Source organism: Pseudophryne corroboree, chromosome 9, assembly GCF_028390025.1.
Source record: "Pseudophryne corroboree isolate aPseCor3 chromosome 9, aPseCor3.hap2, whole genome shotgun sequence".
In the NCBI taxonomy this organism is placed as follows: domain Eukaryota; kingdom Metazoa; phylum Chordata; class Amphibia; order Anura; family Myobatrachidae; genus Pseudophryne; species Pseudophryne corroboree.
The window spans coordinates 309,577,052-309,602,699 of record NC_086452.1 but is presented as its reverse complement, the minus strand read 5'-3'; the positions used below and the strand labels follow the sequence as shown (position 1 = coordinate 309,602,699).

Sequence of the window (25,648 nt, the reverse complement as noted above, 5' to 3'; positions counted from 1 at the left end):
ACGGACTACGAGAAATAGATTTACCGGTAAGTAAAATCTTATTTTCTCTAACGTCCTAGTGGATGCTGGGGACTCCGTAAGGACCATGGGGATTATACCAAAGCTCCCAAACGGGCGGGAGAGTGCGGATGACTCTGCAGCACCGATTGAGCAAACACAAGGTCCTCCTCAGCCAGGGTATCAAACTTGTAGAACTTTGCAAAAGTGTTTGAACCTGACTAAGTAGCCGCTCGGCAGCCGCCCAAGAAGAGCCCACCTTCCTAGTGGAATGGGCCTTAACTGATTTTGGCAGCGGCAATGCAGCCGCAGAATGAGCCTGCTGAATCGTGTTACAGATCCAGCGAGCAATAGTTTGCTTTAAAGCAGGAGCACCAAGCTTGTTGGAAGCATACAGGATAAACAAAGACTCTGTTTTCCTGATCCTAGCCGTTCTGGCTACATAAACCTTCAAAGCCCTGACCACATCAAGCAACTCGGAATCCTCCAAGTCAGTAGTAGCCACAGTCACCACAATAGGTTGGTTTATATGAAAGGATGAAACCACTCTCTGCAGAAATTGTGAACGGGTCCGCAATTCTGCTCTATCCGCATGGAAAACCAGATAGGGGCTTTTATGTGACAAAGCCGCCAACTCTGACACCCGCCTAGCCGAAGCCAAGGCTAATAGCATGACCACCTTCCACGTGAGATATTTCAACTCCACCGTCTTGAGTGGTTCAAACCAGTGGGATTTCAGGAAACTCAACACCACGTTAAGATCCCAAGGTGCCACTGGAGGCACAAAAGGGGGTTGAATATGCAGCACTCCCTTTACAAACGTCTGAACTTCAGGTAGAGAAGCCAACTCCTTTTGAAAGAAAATGGATAGGGCTGAAATCTGGACCTTAATGGAACCCAATTTTAGGCCCAAATTCACTCCAGACTGTAGGAAGTGAAGGAAACGGCCCAGCTGGTACTCCTTCATTCCTGGCCTCACACCAAGCAACATATTTTCGCCATATACGGTGATAATGTTGAGCTGTCACGTCTTTCCTAGCCTGTATTAGCGTAGGAATGACCTCATCCGGAATGCCTTTCTCTGCTAGGATCCGGCGTTCAACCGCCATGCCGTCAAACGCAGCCGTGGTAAGTCTTGGAACAGACAGGGCCCTTGTTGCAACAAGTCCTGCCTTAGAGGAAGAGGCCACGGGTCCTCTGTGAGCAGTTCCTGCAGATCTGGATACCAAGTCCTTCGTGGCCAATCTGGAACAATGAGTATTGTTCTCACTCCTCTTTTTCTTATTATCCTCAGCACCTTGTGTATGAGAGGAAGAGGAGGAAATACATAGACCGACTGGAACACCCACGGTGTCACCAGGGTGTCTACAGCTATCGCCTGAGCGTCTCTTGACCTGGCGCAATACCTCTGTAGCTTTTTGTTGAGTCGGGATGCCATCATGTCCACCTGTGGCAGTTCCCACCGACTTGTAATCTGCGCGAAGACTTCCTGATGAAGTCCCCACTCTCCCGGGTGGAGGTCGTGTCTGCTGAGGAAGTCTGCTTCCCAGTTGTCCACTCCCGGGATGAACACTGCTGACAGTGCGGTTACGTGATTCTCCGCCCAGCGAAGAATTTTGGCGGCTTCCGCCATCGCCACTCTGCTCCTTGTGATGCCTTGGCGGTTTACATGAGCCACTGCGGTGATGTTGTCTGACTGAATCAGAACCGGTTGGTCGTGAAGCAGGGTCTCCGCTTGACGTAGGGCGTTGTATATGGCCCTTAGTTCCAGGATGTTGATGTGAAGGCAAGTCTCTTGACTTGACCACACACCTTGGAAATCTTGCGTCCGTGGTCACCAGGACCCAGTCCTGAATGCCGAATCTGCGGCCCTCGAGAAGGTGAGCGCTCTGCAGCCACCACAGGAGTGACACCCTGGCCCTGGGGGATAGGGTGATTAACCGATGCATCTGAAGATGTGATCCGGACCACTTGTCCAGTAAGTCCCATTGAAAGGTCCTCGCATGGAACCTGCCGAAGGGAATGGCCTCGTATGATGCCACCATCTTTCCCAGGACATGAGTGCAGTGATGCACTGACACCTGTTTTGGTTTTAACAGGTTCCTGACCAGTGTCATGAGTTCGTGAGCTTTCTCCATCGGGAGATAAACCCTTTTCTGGTCTGTATCTAGAATCATGCCCAGGAAAGGCAGACGAGTCGTATGAACCAACTGCGACTGTGGAATATTTAGAATCCAGCCGTGTTGCCGTAACACTTCCAGAGAAAGTGCTACACTGATCAGCAACTGCTCTCTTGATCTCGCTTTTATGAGGAGATCGTCCAAGTATGGGATAATTGTGACTCCTTGCTTCCGCAGGAGTACCATCATTTCTGCCATTACCTTGGTAAATATTCTCGGTGCCGTGGAGAGACCAAGCGGCAACGTCTGAAATTGGTAATGACAATCATGTACCACAAATCTGAGGTACGCCTGATGAGGTGGATAAATGGGGACATGAAGGCATGCATCCTTTATGTCCAGAGACACCATAAAATCCCCCCCTTCCAGGCTTGCGATGACCGCTCTCAGCGATTCCATCTTGAACTTGAACCTTTTCAGGTATATGTTAAGGGATTTTAAATTCAGTATGGGTCTGACCGAACCGTCCGGTTTCGGGACTACAAACATGGTCGAATAATAACCCCTTCCCTGCTGAAGGAGGGGAACCTTGACCACCACCTGTTGAAGATACAATTTGTGAATTGCAGTTAACACTATTTCCCTCTCGTGGGGGGAAGCTGGCAGGGCCGATTTGAGGTATCGGTGAGGGGGCATCTCCTCGAATTCCAGCTTGTATCCCTGAGACACAATATCTATTGCCCAGGGATCCAACTGGAAGTGAACCCACTTGTGGCTGAAATTTCGAAGACGTGCCCCCACCGGGCCTAGCTCCGCCTGTGGAGCCCCAGCGTCATGCGGTGGATTTTGTAGAGGCCGGGGAGGACTTCTGTTCCTGGGAACTAGCTGTGTTGTGCAGCTTCTTTCCTCTTCCCCTGCCTCTGGCAAGAGAGGACGCACCTCGGACTTTCTTGTTTTTCTGTGATCGAAAGGACTGCATTTGATAATACGGTGCTCTCTTAGGCTGTGAGGAAACATATGGCAAAAAATTTGACTTTCCAGCAGTAGCTGTGGAGACCAGGTCCGAGAGACCCTCCCCAAACAATTCCTCACCCTTGTAAGGTAAAACCTCCATATGCCTTTTTGAGTCGGCATCACCTGTCCATTGCCGAGTCCACAGGACCCTTCTGGCAGAAATTGACATAGCATTTATTCTAGAACCCAGCAGACTAATGTCTCTTTGAGCATCTCTCATATAAAGGACAGCGTCTTTAATATGCCCCAAGGTCAACAATACAGTATCCTTGTCTAAGGTCTCAATTTCCTCAGATAAGGTATCCGTCCATGCTGCTACAGCACTACACACCCAGGCCGACGCGATCGCCGGCCTCAGCAAGGTACCCAAATGTGTATAAATGGACTTCAGGGTAACCTCCTGTTTGCGATCCGCAGCATCTTTGAGGGTAGCCGTATCCTGTGACGGCAGGGCTACCTTCTTGGATAAGCGTGTTAAAGCTTTGTCCACCTTAGGGGAGGATTCCCAGCGTAACCTGTCCGTTGGCGGGAAAGGATACGCCATAAGAATCCTTTTGGAAATCTGCAGTTTTTTATCTGGAGATTCCCAAGCCTTTTCACATAACTCATTAAGCTCGTGTGAGGGGGGAAAGGTTACCTCCGGTATCTTTTCCCCATACATATGCACCCTCTTGTCAGGGACTGGGGTTTCCTCTGTGATGTGCAACACATCCTTAATTGCTACAATCATATAATGGATGGATTTAGCCAATTTAGGCTGTAACTTTGCATCATCGTAATTGACACTGGAGTCAGAATCCATGTCGGTATCTGTGTCAACAATTTTAGATAGTGGGCGCTTCTGAGACCCTGACGGCCTCTGCGACATAGGATCAGGCACGGGTTGAGACCCTGACTGTCCTGAGGCTTCAGCTTTTTCTAACCTTTTATGCAAGGAATTAACATTATCATTTAAAACCTTCCACATATCCATCCAATCAGGTGTCGGCGCCGTCGGCGGTGACACCACATTCATTTGCTCCCGCTCTGCTTCCACATAACCTTCCTCTTCAAACATGTCGACACAAGCGTACCGACACACCACACACACAGGGAATGCCCTTATTGAAGACAGTTCCCCCACAAGGCCCTTTGGAGAGACAGGGAGAGAGTATGCCAGCACACAGCCCAGCGCTATAAACCCAGGAATAACACAGTAACTTAATGTTAACCCAGTAGCTGCTGTTTATATTGCTTTTTGCGCCTAATTATGTGCCCCCCCTCTCTTTTTACCCTCTTCTACCGTGTATCTGCAGGGGAGAGCCTGGGAAGCTTCCTCTCAGAGGAGCTGTGGGAAAAAAATGGCGCTGGTGAGTGCTGAGGAAGAAGCCCCGCCCCCTCAGCGGCGGGCTTCTGTCCCGCTTAAATGTACAATTTTTGGCGGGGGCTCATACATATATACAGTGCCCAACTGTATATATGCTAAACTTTTGCCACAGATGTCCCAATTGCTGCCCAGGGCGCCCCCCCCCCCCCCCCCCTGCGCCCTTACAGTGACCGGAGTATGTGAGGTGTGTGGGAGCAATGGCGCACAGCTGCAGTGCTGTGCGTTACCTCAGTGAAGAACGGAATCTTCTGCCGCCGATTTGAAGTCTTCTTTGCTTCTCATACTCACCCGGCTTCTGTCTTCCGGCTCTGCGAGGGGGACGGCGGCGCGGCTCCGGGATCGGACGGTGAGGGTGAGATCCTGCGTACGATCCCTCTGGAGCTAATGGTGTCCAGTAGCCTAAGAAGCAGGACCTAGCTTCAGTGAGTAGGGCTGCTTCTCTCCCCTCTGTCCCACGATGCAGGGAGTCTGTTGCCAGCAGAGCTCCCTGAAAATAAAAAAACCTAACAAAATACTTTCTCTCAGCAAACTCAGGAGAGCTCACTGAAAAGCACCCAGCTCGTCTGGGCACAGTATCAAACTGAGGTCTGGAGGAGGGGCATAGAGGGAGGAGCCAGAGCACACCAGAACCTAAATTCTTTCTTAAAGTGCCCATGTCTCCTGCGGAGCCCGTCTATCCCCCATGGTCCTTACGGAGTCCCCAGCATCCACTAGGACGTTAGAGAAATAAACAGTTACATCAGCAGATGACCCTGAAATAAGTATCAGGTGGCAGAAGACTGGATTTGGTGCAGTTGAAGATTATTAAAGTAAGAAAAAGGATAAGCACATGAGGGAAGAAGACCCTGCTCATGAGAGCTTACATTCTAAAGGGGAGGGGTAGACAGACGGGGTTCATAGAGAGCGTGGAACAGAGGGTTAGGAAGAGATTTGGCTGGGTTTGGTGAAGAAGTGGGTTTTGAGAGCCCGTTAGTTTTGTAGAGAGGTGGAGAATCTGAGGGGGAGAGGTAGGGAATTCCAGAGAAGTGGTGCAGCACATTAAAAATCTTGGAGGTAGGAGTGGGAGGAAGTAATCCGTAGGCAGGAAAGTCGGCGTGCATTAGCCGAGTGAAGAGGACGGGTGGGAATGTAAAGGGAGATAAGGTCAGAGATGTAGATGGGAGAGGAGTGGGTGAGTGCTTTGTAAGCGAGTGTGAGAAGCTTGAAATGGATTCTGAAAGGGAAGGGAAGCCAGTGAAGGTCTTGTAGGAAAGGAGAGGTGGACGTAGTGCATTTGGTGAGGAAAATGAGCCGGGCAGCAGCACTGAGGATAGACTGGAGTGGAGAGTGGTATTTGTCAGGAATGCCAGTCAGCAGAAGATTACAGTAGTCCAGTCTGGAGATGACCAGTGAGTTGATAAGGGTCTTAGTAGCATCCTGGGCCAGAAAGGGTCTGATCCTGAAAATATTTTTTAGATGAAAACGGCAGGATTGTGAGAGGTGCTGAATGTGTGGTTTGAAGGAGAGGGAGGAGTCAAGGATTACTCCAAAACAGCGCACTTGGGGGCTAGAGGAGATAGTATTGCCATCAATAGATAATGAGATTGTAGGAGGTGAGGTTATGCCGGAGGGAGGGAAGATGATCAGCTCGGTCTTAGACATGTTAAGTTTAAGAAAGTGCTGGGACACCCAAACAGAGATAGCAGAGAGACAGTTGGAGATACGAGTGAGGAGAGCAGGGGAGAGGTCTGGAGAGGAAAGATAGATTTGAGTGTCATCAGCATAGAGATGATATTGGAAACCAAAAGAACTAATGAGCTTACCTAGTGAGGACGTATAGAGAGAAAAAAGAGGACCAAGGACAGAACCTTGGGGTACACCTACAGTTAGTGGAAGTGAGGGGGAGGTGGAGTCATGAGAGGAGACAGAGAATGAACGGTCAGAGAGGTAGGAAGACAGCCAAGAGAGGGCAGTATCACGCAGACAGTGGAGTGAAGGATTTGCAGTAGGAGAGGATGGTCCACAGTGTCAAAAGCAGCAGAGAGATCAAGAAGAATAAGTAGAGAGTGGTTGCCCTTAGATTTGGCAGCATGGAGGTCATTGCATACTTTTGTAAGGGCAGTTTTAGTGGAGTGGAGAGGACGGAAGCCAGACTGGAATGGGTCAAGCAGTGAGTGTGAGGAAAGAAAGGAAGTAAGGCGGTTGTAGACAATACGCTCAAGGAGTTTGGAGGCAAAAGGGAGGAGAGAGATGGGTCGGTAGTTGGTGAGAGTGTTTGGATCAAGGGTAGGTTTTTAAGAATAGTAGAGATGAGTGCATGCTTGAAGGCAGAGGGGACAGTGCCTGATGAGGGAGAGATTGAGAAGGTGGGAAAGATGGGAACAGGCAGAAGGAGAGAGGTAGTAAAGGAGGCGGGAGGGGATAGGGTCAAGTGGGGAGGTGGTGAGGGGACAGGAACGAATGAGGGCCATGAGGGCATGTGAGATCCCAGACAACTATCCTTCTAACTAGACTTGATGCACGTCTTCTGAAATCTCTAGCTCACATGTAAATAGCTTAGAAACAACATATGCTTATATGCTTATTCGCTCTCACAAAGCATCATAGTAGTACATATCTTTACATTATAAGTCATATAACGACACATTGGGAATTTTTCTGGAGTTTTTTGTTTACCATTTTTGTCTATTTCACTGTAAATTCTAATTATATTGTTTTGTTAAATGCACAACTTACAGTATTATATGGTTCACCCAGGAGAGCATTTATGCATAGCTCCCAAATGTCCCTATTTCAGCGGACCGGTCACGCTATTTAGACCCTGCCTTGCTAACCCACCCGCGGGCTGCAGTGTCCCACGGATGGAGGGTGGGTTTGGAGCCTTTGACCATTGCTGCTCTGCAAATGTGCAAGTGATCTCTAAATAGATGCTGTACACTAAAGACTGCAGGGAAGTGAGCTGCCCAGCTCATGGAGTGCTCCTGAAATGATAAACAGGGGGGTCATTCCGTGAGGGCATGCCCACCCATCATAGGCCACGCCTCATTCACCCAATGACACACCCCTTTTCCAGACGCGTGAGGGTACTGACTTCCATCCTTCACATGTTGGGAAGTATGATTTATGTATAGGACAAACCTCCATGGTTATCACTAGAGACAGGCTGCAAATAATTTATATACAATGGGGTGTATAGGGGGATCTTCGGATAAGGAAAAACAAAAATCACAATTTATTAAATTAAATAAATACATTTGCTACTGTAGTCAGTTATAGTGTATTTTAAACATTTTAAAAAGGTTTGTCTTTAAAACTAAACCAAGTTCTTTCAAAATGTCCTATCTAAATTTACGCCCATCATGTTTCCATGGTGATAGCAGCAGTGGTTTCAAGCTACCAATTTACAATATAAAAGCTTTTAAATAAAACATAAAAGCTGAATTCTGTCATGGCTGGTGGTGTTAATTGTAATGGTTTGTGGCCTTTACAATGTTCAGAATTCAAAATGAACTACAAAAAAAATGCCACCCACAAGATGCAGGCTCTGCAGGTCGCTGTGATCTTGTAAGTTGTGGTGGGTTTAAAGGAAAATGTCATCTTTAAATATTATCTGCTATAAAAGGTACAGAAATGTTTATCCAAGAAATGTGTCTGTGTTTTTTATTGTGTACCCAGAAGTACCTTTTGTCAGAGCTTCTGTGAATCCCAGTATCAGCTTTTATGGCATTATCTTTTCACAATGCGCCCATGTGGCAATAAACAATAACTCACAATTGACTGGAAAAGGAAAGCACCTATAATAGCACTAAACAGCATGTGTTTCCCACCTAGAGGAGTTTTAACAAATGACGGGGGAGCGGGACAGGATATTGTTAGACACCATCCGGGCTGCCAGCAGCGACCCCATCATTTTGCTGACTTCTGTGGAAAGATGATGCAAAAGTAGAAAATAGAATAGACTCCAGCACAGTGCAACCGTCTTTGATATCTACTCTACCAGCTGCATCTTCCGAAGAATTCCACATTGACTCGTGGGCCCGTGTACACAGCACACCCTGTACCCATCACAAATATGTGCTGCCATCACCAAGCTGCCTGGTTGTCTCAATAAGTTTAGGAATCTTGCATAGCATGTACAGAGCCGTGTGACTCCTAACTCCTATCAGGTGCTGGGCAGAGCAATGTACAGATCACAGGTACTGGCCTGTACTAGCACTTATGCATCTTTGGGACTAATTTATGTAATAGAAACCAATTGTTTGAATTATAAATTATATTTTAATGTCTTAAATGTATATTGTTAAAGCAAATAATACATAAATAAGAAACAAGACACTGGATGTAGTATGAGGCTAAAATACAACTGGTGGGGAAAATGGACCAATAGAATTTGAATCACAGAATTGTTTGTACTCTTCCTTTAGAACCTATCACTTTACATTGATTTGCTATATGGACACTCAAAACAAAGCTCATGGGTTAATGTACTACACAAGTTGATATTAAAGAGTTTAATAGTAATTTCCGTATAAGTCCACTGGTACTGCCGTATAAGTCAAGTCCAGTGGTACTGCCGTATAAGTCCAGTGGTACTGACGTATAAGTCCAGTGGTACTACCGTATAAGTCCATTGGTACTGTAGTATACGTACAGTGGTACTGCGGTATAAGTCCAGTGATACTGCCATATAAGTCCAGTGGTACTGCCGTATAAGTCCAGTGGTACTGCTGTATAAGGCCAGTGATACTGCCGTATAAGTCAAGTCCAGTGGTAATGTCGTGTAAATCCAGTGGTACTGCCATATAAGTCCATCGGTACTGCCGTATAAGTCTAGCGGTACTGCTGTATAAGTCCAGTGGTACTGCCGTATAAGTCAAGTCCAGTGGTACTGCCATATAAGTCCATTGGTACTGCTGTATAATTCCATCGGTACTGCCGTATAAGTCCAGTGGTACTGCCATATAAGTCCAGTGTTACTGCCGTATAAGTACATTGGTACTGCCGTATAAGTCTAGTGGTACTGCCGTATAAGTCCAGTGGTGCAGCCGTATAAGTCAAGTCCAGTGGTACTGCCATATAAGTCCATTGGTACTGCCGTATAAGTCCAGTGGTACTGCCGTATAAGTCCAGTGGTACTGCCGTATAAGTCCATTGGAACTGCCGTATAAGTTCAGTGATACTGCCGTATTAGTCCAGTGATACTGCCGTATAAATCCAATGGTACTGTCGTATAAGTCAAGTCCAGTGGAACTGCCATATAAGTCCAGTGGTGCTGTCCTGTGCTGTATATTATTTACTGCAAATAAAGGGGTTATTAATATTTAATCCAAATCATTTTTACAGGGTTTGCCCTGTGTGGTGTAGGGGTACGCTCCCCTGTGCCGCATATTGTGCTATATAACTCCAGAAAAATAATGGAGAACAAAAATTTGGGAAGGATCAAGAACCACTTCCTCCTAGTGCTGAAGCTGCTGCCACTAGTCATGACATAGTCGATGAAATGCCATCAACATCGTCTGCAAAGGCCGATGCCCAATGTCATAGTAGAGGGCATGTAGAATCCAAAAAGCCAAAGTTCAGTAAAATGACCCAAAATAAGAAATTTAAATGGTCTGAGGAGAAACGTAAACTTGCCAATATGCCAATAATGACACGGAGTGGCAAGGAACGGCTAAGGCCCTGGCCTATGTTCATGACTAGTGGTTCAGCTTCACATGACGATGGAAGTCTCCATCTTCCCGCTAGAAAAATGATAAGAGTTAAGCTGGCAAAAGCACAGCAAAGAACTGTGCGTTCTAAGATGGTATCACAAATCCCCAAGGGGAGTCCAAGTGTGTCGGCGGTTGCGATGCCTGACCTTCCCAACACTGGACGGGAAGAGGTGACTCCTTCCACCATTTGCATGCCCTTTGCAAGTGCTGGAAGGAGCACCCACAGTCCAGTTTCTGATATTCAGATTGAAAATGTCACTGTTAAAGTACACCAGGATGAGGATATGGGTGTTGTTGGCGCTGAGGAGGAAATTGACTAGGAAGATTCTGATGGTGATGTGGTTTGTTTAAATCAGGCACCGGGGGAGACATTTGTTGTCCGTGGGATGAATAAGCCCATTGCCATGCCCTGGCAAAATACCAAAAAAGCCACCTCTTCAGTGTGGAATTATTTCTCCACAAATCCGGACAACAGGTGTCAAGCTGTGTGTTGCCTTTGTCAATCGGTAATAAGTAGGGGTAAGGCTGTTAACCACCTAGGAACATCCTCCCTTATACGTCACTTGCAGCGCATTCATCAGAAGTCATTGTCAAGTCCAGAAACTTTGGGTAAGAGGATAAGCAGTCCACTGACACCTAAATCCCTTTTTCCTCTTGTACCCAAACTCCTGCAAGCCCACACCACCAACTCCCTCAACGTCAATATCCTCCTCAGTCAGGAACGTCAGTAGCCCTGCAGGCCGTGTCACTGGCATGACTGACGAGTCCTCTCCTAACCGGGATTCCTTCGGAGGATCCTTGAGTGGTACACCTACTGCTGCTGCTGCTGTTGTTGCTGCTGGGAGTCGATCGTCATCACAGAGGGGAAGTCGGAGACCGCTTGTCCTACTTCCAGTAAGCAATTGACTGTCCAACAGTCCATTGCGAGGAAGATGAAATATGACAGCAGTCATCCTGTTGTAAAGCGGATAACTGATGCCTTGACAGCTAGGTTGGTGTTAGACGTGCATCCGGTATCCGCCATTGGTGCAGTGGGATTTAGACAATTGATGGAGGTAGTGTGTCCCCCGGTACCAAATCCCATCTAGATTCCACTTCACTAGGAAAGTGATTCCCGGACTGTACAGGAACATTAAGGAAAAGTGTCCTCAGTGTCCTGAAAAATGCGGCTGTACCCAGTGTCCACTTAACCATGGACATGTGGACAAGTGGAACAGGGCAAACTAAGGACTACATGACTGTGACAGCCCACTGGGTAGATGTATTGCCTCCCGCAGCAACAACAGCAGTGGCACCAATAGCAGCATCTCACAAATGCCAGCTCATCCCTAGTCAGGTTACGATGTGTATCACCGGTTTCCGTAAGAGGCACACTGCTGGCAACCTCTTACGGAAACTGAGGGACATCATCGCACAATGACTTACCCCACTTAGACTCTCCTGGGGATTTGTGATATCGGACAACGCCACCAATACTGTGCGTGCATTACATCTGGGCAAATTCCAGCACGTCCCATGTTTTGCACATATAATTAATTTGGTGGTGCAGAATTTTTTGAAAAATGACAGGGGCGTGCAGGAGATGCTGTTGGTGGCCACTTTCGGCATTCAGCCATCACGTGCCAAAGACTGGAGTACCAGCAAACACTCCGGAACCTGCCCTGCCATCACCTGAAGCAAGAGGTGGTAACGAGGTGGAATTCCACACTCTAAATGCTTCAGAGGATGGAGGAGCAGCAAAAGGCCATTAAAGTCTATACATCCACTTACGATATAGGCAAAGGAGGGGGAATGCACCTGACTCAAGTGCAGTGGAGAATGATTTCTGTCTTGTGCAAGGTTCTCCAACCCTTCAAACTTGCCACACGTGAAGTCAGTTCAGACGCTGCCAGCTGGAGTCAGGTCATTCTCCTCATCGGGCTTTGCAGAAGCAGCTGGAGAAATTGAATGAGGAGTTAAAATGGAGCGATTCCGCAAAGTATGTGGGACTTATGGATGGAGCCCTTCATTCACTTTTCCAGGATTCAAGGGTGGTCAATCTGTTGAAATCAGAGCACTACATTTTGGCAACCGTGCTCGATCCTAGGTTTAAAGCCTACGTTGTGTCTCTCTTTCTGGCAGACACAAGTCTGCAGAGGTTCAAATAACTGCTGGTGAGACAATTGTCAACTCAAGCGGAACGTGACCCGTCAGCTCCTCCTTCATTTGGGGCTGCGAGGAGAAGGATAACATTTCCGAGCCCACCAGCTGGCGGTGATGGAGGGAAGTCAGGAGCAAGTGCTGAAATCTGGTCCGGACTGAAGGACGTGCCAAAGATTACTGACATGTCTACTGTCACTGCATATGATGCTGTCACCATTGAAAGAATGGTGGAGGATTATGTGGGTGACAGCATCAAATTAGCCATGTCAGACAGTCCGTATGTATACTGGCAGGAAAAAGAGGCAATTTGGCGGCCCTTGCACAAACTGGCTTTATTTTACCTAAGTTGCCCCCCCTCCAGTGTCCGAAAGAGTGTTTATTCCAGCCGGTAACCTTGTCAGTGATCAGCGTAGGAGGTTACTTCCACAAAATGTGGAGAAGATGATGTTCATCAAAATTAATTATAAATTCCTCCGGGAAGACCTTTACCAGCAATTGCCTCCAGAAAGTACACAGGGACCTGTGATGGTGGATTCCAGTGGGGACGAATTAATACTCTGTGAGGAAGAGGATGTACATGCTGAAAGGGGTGAGGAATCGGAGGATGAGGACGACATCTTCTCTGTAGAGCCAGTTTGTGCAAAAAAAGATGAATTGCTTCTTTTTTTGGTGGGGGGGATTAATTGCTTCTTTTTTTGGGGGGGCCCAAACAAACCAGTCATTTCAGCCACAGTTATGTGGCAGACACTGTCACTGAAATGATTGGTTTGTTAAACTGTTCATGTCCTGTTTATACAACATAAGGTTGGGCGGAAGGGCCCAAGGACAATTCCATCTTGCACCTCTTTTTTTTCTTTGCATTATGTGCTGTTTGGAGCCTAGTTTTTTTAAGTGCCATCCTGTCTGCCACTGCAGTGCCACTCCTAGATGGGCCAGGTGTTTGTGCCGCCCACTTGGGTCACTTAGCAAAGTCATCCAGCAACCTCATTGCACATCTTTTTCTTCTTTGCATTATGTGCTCTTTGGGGCCTATTTTTTAAATCTGCTATCCTGTCTGCCACTGCAGTGCTACTCCTAGATGGGCCAGGTGTTTGTGCAGCACACTTGTGTCGCTTAGAAAAGTCATTCAGCACCTCGGTGCAACCTTTTGGCCTAAAAACAATATTGTGAGGTGTGAGGTGTTCAGAATAGACTGGAAATTAGTGGAAATGAATGGTATTGAGGTTAATAATACTGTAGGATCAAAATTACCCACAAATTCTGTGATTTTAGCTGTTTCTGTATTTTTTTCAAAAATCATCCAGATCCAAAACCAAAACCCGAAAGTGTGGTTTTGGCAAAAGCAATCCAGATCCAAAACATGAGCGAGGATCCAGATCCAAAACCAAAATACAAAACACGAAAAGTGCCCGCCGCACATCTCTAGTGAAAAGGGGTAAAACCTTTGCCCAGCTAAAACCCGCAACATCAGTTAGTTTTATTTCAACAGTCAAACTTTCTAATTAGCCTGAACCACCAGTGTCTTTGGTACTGACTATGTAATTAGTATATTTTGGTTGTTTAATCATCATGTAAGTACCAGCAGGCAGATAATAAGAAGCTGCTCTATGTACAGTATGCTGTAATGCTATACTGGATCTCTAAAGACGGCATTCTAACTGTGTAAACAACCAACACATTTATCTGTGGGTCAGCAGCATTGTGTATTTTTGAAGCCATCAATATATGACTGCGCTGTGATGTCTCCTTGTGATGTGGTCTCTTTTTAAGACTCATACTTTTATATATATGATGTACATGAATCTTATTCTTCAAGTGCCACGTTTCAAATCTAAATATTTCACTGTATGAACGTGAATTATGAGCAGTTGATATGCAAAATAATTTGTTTGCACTGAATGAATAATATATGGCTCTTTACTTGACTAAAGTCCAATAGTTGTATATGCATGGAAGAGGAAGCATACAGTGTATACAGTAACAAAAAAAGTAGAATTGATTCCACACTGGTTATGAATAATTTTCAGGTTAATTTTATAAACCAACATCTATTGAAATTACGAGGTGTAGACTCCTACAATCCGACTGTTGATGGTGCACCAAGAAGTCAGTAATTGCTTCCTGTATACAGATATGAGAAAAAGAAAGAAGACTCCTTTTTTGGCGCACTCTTCAGAATCAAATAGAATTATGATATGTTAGATTATAGATATTAAAACGTAACTTTTACTTCATTGCTAAAATAAATTCTCCTAATGACGCACAGGGTACAATAAAAACTGGCAGGGCGGCTAGCACAGGAAAAAGATTATTTTGAACAATTGGTTGCCTCAAATGGGGTAATAATCAGCAAAAAGGTCTGGATAAGACCTTTTATCCCTCCAGAGACCACACGTGATGTCACAAGATGATACTGGTGTTAACCATGTGTATCACTAATACACTCCCAAAACTTAATGCAGACTAATGTATAGTTTAGCATCTGGAATAGCTATAGTTATAGAATAGACAAAATAGGTGAATCTGCTTTCATCGTTAGACTGGAGTTTGGTATATACCTACTACACCGAATATTCCCTGGGGGTCACCCACAGGGTACTAGTTCGGCCCTATACTGAATGACTTCCAAGATCGAATGGGATTGGGCGTATACAGTATGGTATGATAGTAGGTTACTCGCGCACTACTCCTGAATCGTTGATGAGAGTTCAGAAAAAATAAGAAAAAATGAGAATAAAGAAAGACATGTGATCGGGGGATCTGTGTTGGCATTAGACGCTGTGGGGATCTTTCCCACCAGTTGGAGAACTGCCTGGGGAAGTGGTCACTGAATCACCAATGAGAGTCCAGAAAATACATGAAAACTGTTCAAATTGTACACAGGTGCATCCAGTGATGGAAGGGTATAATATATAGGATTTCACAGGGAAATCAGAAATAATTTAATTTGTACACAGCTGCATCTGGTGATGGAAGGGTGTAATATGCAAGATTTACCAAAAACATCAGAAATGGATGCTACAGTGGTGTGAAGTTCACTGTGAGAGCCTGTAATAGCACACTCTATTACAGGTTGAGTATCCCTTATCCAAAATGCTTGGGACCAGAGGAATTTTGGATATGGGATTTTTCCGTATTTTGGAATAATTGCATACCATAATGAGATATTATGGTGATGGGACCTAAATCTAAGCACAGAATGCATTTATGTCACATATACACCTTATACACACAGCCTGAAGGTCATTTTAGCCAATATTTTTTATAACTTTGTGCATTAAACAAAGTGTTTGTACATTCACACAAATCATTTATGTTTCATATACACCTTATACACACAGCCTGAAGGTCATTTAATACAATATTTTTAATACCTTTGAGTATTAAACAAAGTTTGTGTACATTGAGCCATAAAAGTTTCACTATCTCAGTCTCACTCAAAAAAGTCTGTATTTCGGAATATTCCGTATTTCGGAATATTTGGATATGGGATACTCAACCTGTATTGTATTTTGCACATAATGCTCTCAGGGTATGCACAGATGGAAACACTCGTGCTCCACATTAACTGGAAAATCTGAGTGCAAAGAAAATGGCAATTTACACTGAAACAGTGTGTCAGTATTTTTAAATATGGCTACACACTCACTATGCCTTTGTTAAATTAAACTCTTCAGACAAACAGTCTATATTGTATCATTAATATTCAAAATATCAGCAAAATCCAGAGAGTCATAACATGATTATCTATGGATTACACAGAGATAAACACCGTAAGTTTGACATGAAACAGGTGGGTCAGACAGTGGTAACCAAAATTAATTTATTTGTCACTCAATGTCTGAAGCAAAGAATTTAATATGACACGTTACGTGTGGTCTCTGGAGGGATAGAAGGTCTTATCCAGACCTTTTCGCTGATTATTACCCCATTTGAGGCAACCAATTGTTAAAAATAATCTTTTTCCTGTGCTAGCCTCCCTGCCAGTTTTTATTGTACCCTGTGCGTCATTAGAATTTATTTTAATGATGAAGTAAAAGTTACATTATAATATCTATAATCTAACATATCATAATTCTATTTGATTCTGAAGAGTGCGCCAAAAAAGGAGTCTTCTTTCTTTTTCTCTTATAAGTGTATACAGTAAGACAGATCTAAGCACGAGAACATAAATTCATATTCTAAAAGTCAAGGATTTCACACTAAGGGAAGACAATAATGAAAGCTACCTAAAGCAATAGATCATAAATGTACAAAGGTACGGAGTAAAAGGCTTTTGATCATTTGTAACAAAGCTCATCGGTTGGCTCCAACACAGAAAACAAATGACAAAGATAATAACGGAAATATCATACATAGAGATACAATATGTACAGTGACAATAGTTGTGTATCGGCCAACTGGATGCAGTGCTGACAAGATACACATTAGGAAGGGATTTCACTAAAGCATGGATCTTCAACCTGTGGCCATCCAGCTACTGTGGAACTACACATCCCAGCATGCCTTGCCACAGTTTTGCTATTAAGGCATACTAAAACAGACAGGGTATGCTGGGATGTGTAGTTCAACAGCAGCTGGACTGCCACAGGTTGAAGACCCATGCCCTGAAGAGACTTGCTCTCTGGTATGACTGCTCAATTAGACATCACAATTTACACATTGCAGCTTTTCAGTGGCATAATCTGCATTCACACGGGAATGAAAAAATATTGGTTTGATTTGAGAATTTCAAGGTAATATTATCTGCTTGCGTTTTGCTCTAAAAAATAAAAAAGTTTATTAGAAGATGGGATTAAATTCCACAAACCAACAATTACTAAAACTATGGGTCTAATTCAGGTTGGATCGCAAATCACGATCCAACCGCAGGTTTTACAATGACCCCCACTGCGCACGCGCAGGTCCCATCCTGCGCGTGCACGCACTGTCAATGCTAATGGTTAGCATTAACTACGAACGCCTCTGCCTGACTGACAGGCAGAGGTGTTCGCAGGGTGGCAACGCTCTGTTTCCAAGATGGAGACGGAGCTTTGAGGGGTCGGCGTTGGCGAAATGGAGGTCTGATGGAGCAAAAGGCAGGCATGGAGTGGGCGTTATCGGGGCGCTACGCTGTGAAAAATGGTGGAAGGCCTCCTGCCGTCGAAGCCAGACTGCGCCAGCAGGAGGCATCCACAATTTCAGTGATTGTGCTGAAATTGCGATTAAGCCGCATCACTGGGCAGGAGTTTGCATGCCGGGGGGGGGGGGGGGGGGGGCGGTCCACAGCATGCGAGCGAAAGGATTGTTGGTTCTGCTGTTTTTGCAATCATTACTGCATAAGGGGGTAATTCCAAGTTGATAGCAGCAGGATTTTTAATAGCAATTGGGCAAAACCATGTGCACTGCAGGGGGGGCAGATATAACATGTGCAGAAAGAGTTAGATTTGGGTGGGTTATTTTGTTTCTGTGCAGGATAAATACTGGCTGCTTTATTTTTACACTGCAAATTAGATTGCAGATTGAACACACCACATCCAAATCTAACTCTCTCTGCACATGTTATATCTGCCTCCCCTGCAGTGCAGAGCCGGATTAAGGGGGGGGTTCTGGGGTTAAATACCCCGGGCCCCCCAATCTGAAAGGGCCCCCCCCCACCACAAGCCACAGATTGGATCTATGTACTGATCTGATCCGCAGCACTGCACTCCCCTCTGACACCGCTTCACAGCTGCAGAGCTTTGCTGGGCTGCCTGACGAGTGACAGCTCAGCTGTCCAATGGTGTGTGTAGCTGCAGCCTACGCTCCAGCCAGTCACGGAGCCGCAGGCTGCTGCTGCACATACCATTGGACAGCTGAGCTGTCACTTGGCAGCCAGAGGAAGCAGGATTCCTAGCGTGCCGTGCACTGCACACAGTCACAGCTGACAGAATGCTATGTGGATGTGCTTGTTGGAGGAGAGAACTTCAAGCTCTTCTCCTATTGTTCTATGAGTCAAGCAAACGTGAGACAGGCTGTATTTTGTCATTAATTAAATTTGAAGTTGAGGTTCCTATATACAGTGTGTGTATGTGTATATATATATATATATATATATATATAAAGAATACATGTGTGCATATAAGTGTGTGTGTGTGTGTATATATATATATATATATATATATATATATACTGTACATATATATATATACACGTGTATGTATAAATGTGTATGTATATATTTTTTTTATGTGTGTATGTATAAAGAATAATGGCACTCAATTCTCCACTGTTAACACATATACAACTGGCAGAGACAGGCGGCATTTCCAGGAATTAAACAGTGGCGGTAATTAAGAGACTGAGTCCCAAATATATATATATAGATAGTTGGAATAGGCGGCACTCGTAGGAATTTTCAAAGCAGAAGATAATCAGACCCAGCAGTCAGTGTAGTCAACGTTTCAATTTAGTAATTAAATTTTCGTCCTGACGAAAATTTATTTACTAAATTGAAACGTTGACTACACTGACTGCTGGGTCTGATTATCTTCTGCTTTGAAAATTCCTACGAGTGCCGCCTATTCCAACTATCTATGCATTGCTTTTTGGAGGGCACCTAGGTTGATGTTTCTGACAAGGTGGAGTGCCGGGCATTTGTTTGCATATATATATATATCTCTCCAAAGTGCCCGGTACTCCCCTAGTTCAAATTATACAGTGTGTATCATATATATGTATGTGTATATATATATATATATATATATATATATATATATATATTACTATATATGTATGCATTTGTATTGTGGTTTTAATGTTAGACCTGAGGGCCCCCCCTGTTTTACGTTCCTCGGGCCCCCCGAAGTCTTAATCCAGCTCTGCTGCAGTGCACATGGTTTTGCCCAATTGCTAACAAAAATCCTGCTGCGATCAACTTGGAATTACCCCCAAGGTCCAATGTTTGGTTTGGTGATTAAAGTGTAAAGTTTGGCAATGAAATTTGAAAACAAATAAATGTGACCTTATATACCTAAGTGGGTCCATCATGCCAAGAACAGCATAAATAACAATCCCAATATGGCACCAAGAACCCAGTTAAGGCCTTGGAATTTTTTATATTTGCTCTATAATCCCCTTGCAAAAACAGACTGCACATAAAATACTATAGGGCATATATATCACAATCCGGATTTTTAATAAAGATAGGATAAATATTTCTTGCCAAAATTCACATTGTGAAAATGAATATTTTTACACAAATTTACCATATATCCCTGCATAGTTTTGTACAAATTTACCATATATCCCTGCATAATTTTGTACAAATTTACCATATAGCTCATGCTAAGGATCTCTAGCGAAGAGCTGCAAGGTGCATGATTATCAGGGGTATACCGGATCCCTCGCTGTAAAAATTTGCAATAGAGTAGCTATAGACTACTATTGGCTAACATCATCACATTCCAGAGCTTGGTAAATCCAACTGCATAGCAGCACCCATAGAAACCTATGGGGCTGCATTTGCGGTTGGAAATGGAGGGGCCGCTACAGATATTGGAAATATCTGCTGCGATCCCTTCATGGCACATCTGGGGGATACCTGAAATATGCAGATATCCTAATCAGGTGTTTATTGACCCATGCCCAAGGTTTCTGGCCTGTTCACTCACCTCTTAAAATGCATTTAGATTGTACCTTTTATTTGTACAACAGTGGTAGCTGTGTTACGTTCAGTGCTGCAGTGACAGTGCTGCAGAGCCAGTTCTGAAAAGCTATATTTTTATATGATTCTTCTTGGATCTGCTCTATAAATCCTGGACATCTATTCCTTGTTCTAGCAGTTAATAGGCAATGCAGAACGGCTGCATGAGACCACATTATTCCATATATACAGTTGTGCTCATAAGTTTACTTACCCTAGCAGAATTTGTGATTTTCTGGCCATTTGTCAGAGAATATGAATGATAACTCACAAACTTTTCTTTCACTCATGGTTAGTGGTTGGGTGAAGCCATTAATTGTCAAACAACTGTGTTTACTCTTTTTAAATCATAATGACAACAGAAACTACCCAAATGACCCTGATCAAAAGTTTACATACCCCAGTTCTTAATACCGTGTATTGCTCCCTTTAACATCAATGACAGCTTGAAGTCTTTTGTGGTAGTTGTGGATGAGGCTCTATATTTTCTCAGATGGTAAAGCTGCCCATTCTTCTTGGCAAAAAGCCTCCAGTTCCTGGTCATTCTTGGGCTGTCTTGCATGAACTGCATGTTTGAGATCTCCCCAGAGTGGCTCAATGATATTGAGGTCAGGAGACTTAGATGGCCACTCCAGAACCTTCATTTTATTCTGCTGTAGCCAATGACAGGTCGACTTGGCCTTGTGTTTTGGATCATTGTCATGTTGGAACGTCCAAGTACGTCCCATGCGCAGCTTCCGGGCTGATGAGTGCAAATTTTCCTCCAGTATTTTCTGATAACATGCTGCATTCATCTTGCCATCAATTCTGACCAAGTTTCCAGTGATTTGTAGCTCACACATCCCCAAAACATCAGCGATCCACCTCCGTGTTTCACAGTAGGAAAGGTGTACCTTTCATCATAGGCCTTGTTGACTCCTCTCCAAATGTAACGTTTATGGTTGTGGCCAAAAAGTTCAATCTTGGTCTCATCACTCCAAATGACTTTGTTCCAGAAGTTTTGAGGCTTGTCTCTGTGCTGTTTGGAGTATTGTAAGCGGGATGCTTTGTGGCATTTGCGTAGTAATGGCTTTCTTCTGGCGACTCGACCATGCAGCCCATTTTTCTTCAAATGTCTCCTTATTGTGCATCTTGAAACAACCACACCACTTTTTTTCAGTGAGTCCTGTATTTCAGCTGAAGTTATTTGTGGATTTTTCTTTGCATCCCGAACAATTTTCCTGGCAGTTGTGGCTGAAATTTTTGTTGGTCTACCGGACCGTGATTAGGTTTCCACAGAATCCCTCATTTTCCACTTCTCAATTAGAGTTTGAACACTGCTGATTGGCATTCTCAATTGCTTGGATATCTTTTTATATCCCTTTCCTGTTTTATACAGTTCAATTACCTTTTCCCACAGATCCTTTGACAATTCTTTTGCTTTCCCCATGACTCAGAATCCAGACACGTCAGTGCAGCACTGGATGAAAGATGCAAGGGTCTTTCAGGAGTCCAGAAACTCACTGACCTTTTATACACACACACTTATTACAAGCAAACAGATCACAGGTGAGGATGGTTACCTTTAGTAGCCATTCAAACCTGTTTGTGTCAACTTGTGTGCATGTTATCAGGCCAAAATCTCCAGGGTATGTAAACTTTTGATCAGGGTAATTTGGGTAGTTTCTGTTGTCATTATGATTTAAAAAGAGTAAACACAGTTGTTTGACAATAAATGGCTTCACCCAACCACTAACCATGAGTGAAAGAAAAGTTTGTGAGTTATCATTCATATTCTCTGACAAATGGCCAGAAAATCACAAATTCTGCTAGGGTAAGTAAACTTATGAGCACAACTGTATATCAGTGTTAGCAGTGTCAGTGCCAGCTCACCATAGTTACTTTCTAACCAACTAACATTTCCAAAGCCAAAAAAGTGGAAATCAGTTAGCGCTGTGTACTCCAGGCTCTACTCCAATTCCATTTCTAGGGAAGACAATTCCATGTGATTGAGTGGACCCAGAGCCGTTTCTTGCGGCGGGCAAGGCGTGCCTCTGCACGGGGCGTCCGCTGCGGCTGTTTAGGTGGCTCTTAGTGCTCCCCTTCCTCCCCATCATTACTACTCCGCTCAGGGGGCAGAGTTTCACGTAATGACGCGTCATTATGCAAAACTCTGCCCACAAGTGGAGTACTAATGACAGGGTGGAGGAGGAGCCAGGACACAGCAATGGGCGGGCTGGCATGCAAACAGGTGGACTGGCTGGAGAATGGCCAGTCTGGCTGGAAGACGGGCAGGCGGGAGGAGAGAGATGCTGGCGGGCAGCCAGGCGGGCGCTGTAAACATCCCAAAGAGCACTACACAGCCCTGGCAACTAGCATTACAAAGCCCTGGCAACTGGCATTACACAGCCCTGGCAACTGACATTACACAGCCCTGGCAACAATCATGACATCTGTCCTAGAGCATGAAACCCCTGGCAAGTAGCATGGATCCCAGAGCATGAAACTCCTGGCAACCAGCATGGATCCCAGAGCATGAAACTCCTGGCAACGAAACCCATGGCAACCAGCATGACACCCAGCACGTGAAACCCTTGGCAACGAGCAGGTAATTTAAAAGTAATTAGAAGCTTTACTGTAGGGCTTACTGTATCACGGGCATTGCGGTGTGTGGCATAATATGGTGCAGGGGCATTACTGTGTGGGGCTTAATATGGTGGAATTAATTTTTTTCCTCTGTGGTGGCCGTGATCTGTTGGTGCAGGGTCAAAAACTGGGGTGTAAAGTAGTCTTTTCAGGTGAGACCACACCCATGTTTAACAAGACCACGCCAATTTTAGTGAGGCCACGCATCCATGTCATGTGCACATTTGTATTTTTTATATCTAGGGGGGGGCGGCGCATTTTTTTATGTCAATGGGGGAGGCGCCTTTTTAAATCTCGCACTGGGAGCCAAATTGTCTAGAAACAGCCCTGAGTGGACCCCGTGCTCCTTTTGCCATTTACCATGTATAATCTGAGATAATCTGTTTACTGAGAGAGTTATACTCATCGGATCTGCATGATTGGAGAACGGCCCAGTTGAGGAAACAGTTAGAGGAACCTTCATTTACATTTCACAGTGTCTTCACTGTATATAGAGCAACAAAGTTACAGATGATATTGGGAGCAGTCTGCCATTGTCACACTTAGTAAGAAAGAACAAGGTGCCAAGACTTCTTGAAGCAGTTTACATTGTATTGAATAACTACCTAAATGTGCTAATGAACTATGCCATTTATGATCATTTAACTGGCCCAGAGCTAAAGAGGATTCTGCAGTTTAGAATGATTGGAAGTGAAGTTGAAACGTTTTTATGACTTGAATACAAATATCAAGTGTTTAACGGAGACAGTTCCAGTTCAATGCAGAGATCAACTTTACTCACATGGAAACATAACAATGGAAACAAAACAGTAGCCAGTATCCCAGAGGAAGCCTTATCGGGTGTAGCATCTGCACTATGTACAACTATCTACTCACTGCAGGAGACATCCAAAAGAACAATGAAGATTTGGGGGGTAATTCAGAGTTGATCGCAGCAGCAAATTTGTTAGCAGTTGGGCAAAACCATGGGGGTAATTCTGAGTTGATCACAGCAGGAACTTTGGGGATCATTCCGAGTTGTTCGCTCGTTGCCGATTTTCGCTATACTGCGATTAGTCGCTTACTGCGCATGCGCAAGGTTCGCCGAGCGCATGCGCTTAGTTATTTTACTCAAAAGTTAGGTAATTTACTCACGAAGCTTTTTCATCGTTGTGCTGATCGGAGTGTGATTGACAGGAAGTGGGTGTTTCTGGGCGGAAAATGGCCGTTTTATGGGAGTGTGCGGAAAAACGCAGGCGTTCGAGTTGTAAAACGCAGGAGTGGCTGGAGAAACGGGGGAGTGGTGTTGGGCAAACGCTGGGTGTGTTTGTGACGTCAAACCAGGAACAAAAAGGACTGAGCTGGTCGCAATGGCTGAGTAAGTCTGGAGCTACTCAGAAACTGCTAAGAAATACCTATTCGCAATTCTGCTAATCTTTCGTTCGCACTTCTGCTAAGCTAAGATACACTCCCAGAGGGCGGCGGCTTAGCGTGTGCAATGCTGCTAAAAGCAGCTAGCGAGCGAACAACTCGGAAACACCCCCTTTGTTAGCAGTTGGGCAAAACCATGTGCACTACAGGGGAGGCAGATATAACATGTGCAGAGAGAGATAGATTTGGGTGTGGTGAGCTCAATCTGCAATCTAAATTGCAGTGTAAAAATAAAGCAGACAGTATTTACCCTGCACAGAAACAAAATAACCCACCCAAATCTAACTCTCTCTGCAAATGTTATATCTGCCCCCCCCCCTCCCCCTGCAGTGCACATGGTTTTGCTAAACTGCTAAAAAATTTCCTGCTGCGATCAACTTGGAATTACCCCCCATGTGCACTGCAGGTGTGGCAGATATAACATTTGCAGAGAGAGTTAGATTTGGGTGGGTTATTTTGTTTCTGTGCAAGGTAAATACTGGCTGCTTTATTTTTACACTGCAATTTAGATTTCAGTTTGAACACACCCCACTCAAATCTAACTCTCTCTGCACATGTCATATCTGCCCCCACCCCTGCAGTGCACATGATTTTGCTAACAAATTTGCTGCTGCGATCAACTCTGAATTACCCTCTGAGTATGCTCAAACAAGCCCATTTGTATAACCCTATAACTTGAATCTGGCGTCATTGAAATAAGCAAGGCACCAACTGAAGCTCCACCCACTTAATGACTGTTTATATGCCATTGGATGAAGTGATTGAATACAATGGAAACATGGGATCCACATTCAAAGAGTACCTTTGCAGCTCCCCTTCCAAAAGGCTAATTTTCTGTAGCACATGGAGATACCTGTGGAGGGAAAATGCTAGTCACAGGAGAAGATTTATATTACCGGCTTTTCAAGGACAACCCCGGCCGTAACCAGCAGACAGAATATCCTGAAAATAGCCAGCCAAGGCCCTTCTTGTCACATGGTAACAACTGGACATATCCTTTATATATAGGACATAAAAAAGGACTCCACTGTAAATATTATCCAATACAACACTGCTACCAAGAAGTGGTCTGAATATACGTTTCCAGGCACCAATGTTCTCTTCATACTATGTGCTGTGCTGATTTAAACAGGGAGATAACTGCACAATATTTAGAGAGAAATGGAAGAGCAATGTTTAACAAAGAAACATAGAATTTGACGGCAGATAAGAACCACTTGACCCATCTAGTCTGCCCTTTTTTTTAACCGTATTGTTACTTCAAACCCTATTTGATTCTAATTTCTTTGTAAGGATATCCTTATGTCTATCCCATGCATGTTTAAATTGCTCTACTGCCTTAGCCTCTACCACCTCTGATGGCAGGCTATTCCACTTGTCTACTACCCTTTTTGTGAAGTAGTTTTTCCTCAAATTTCCCCTGAACCTCCAGTTTCAGTGCATGTCCTGGTGTTCTAATACTTCTCTTCATTTGAAGAATGTTTCCTTCCTGGACTTTGTTAAACCCCTTGATATATTTGAAAGTTTCTATCATGTCCCTCCTTTCTCTTCTCTCCACCAAACTATACACATATAGTTTATTTAGCAGTCTGCGATGTTGGACAGTGTTAATAGCCTACTA

General features: G+C 44.5%; 1 protein-coding gene and 1 pseudogene across 1 annotated transcript in view; both read right to left on the bottom strand.

Annotated features, from left to right (window-relative positions):
- Window positions 1–25,648, bottom strand: part of GRIN2B (glutamate ionotropic receptor NMDA type subunit 2B) — a 1,069,942-nt gene that overhangs the window by 989,796 nt on the left and 54,498 nt on the right. The gene's annotated exons all lie outside the window — the stretch shown is intronic.
- On the bottom strand, window positions 14,885–15,002 carry LOC134961029 (5S ribosomal RNA; annotated as a pseudogene).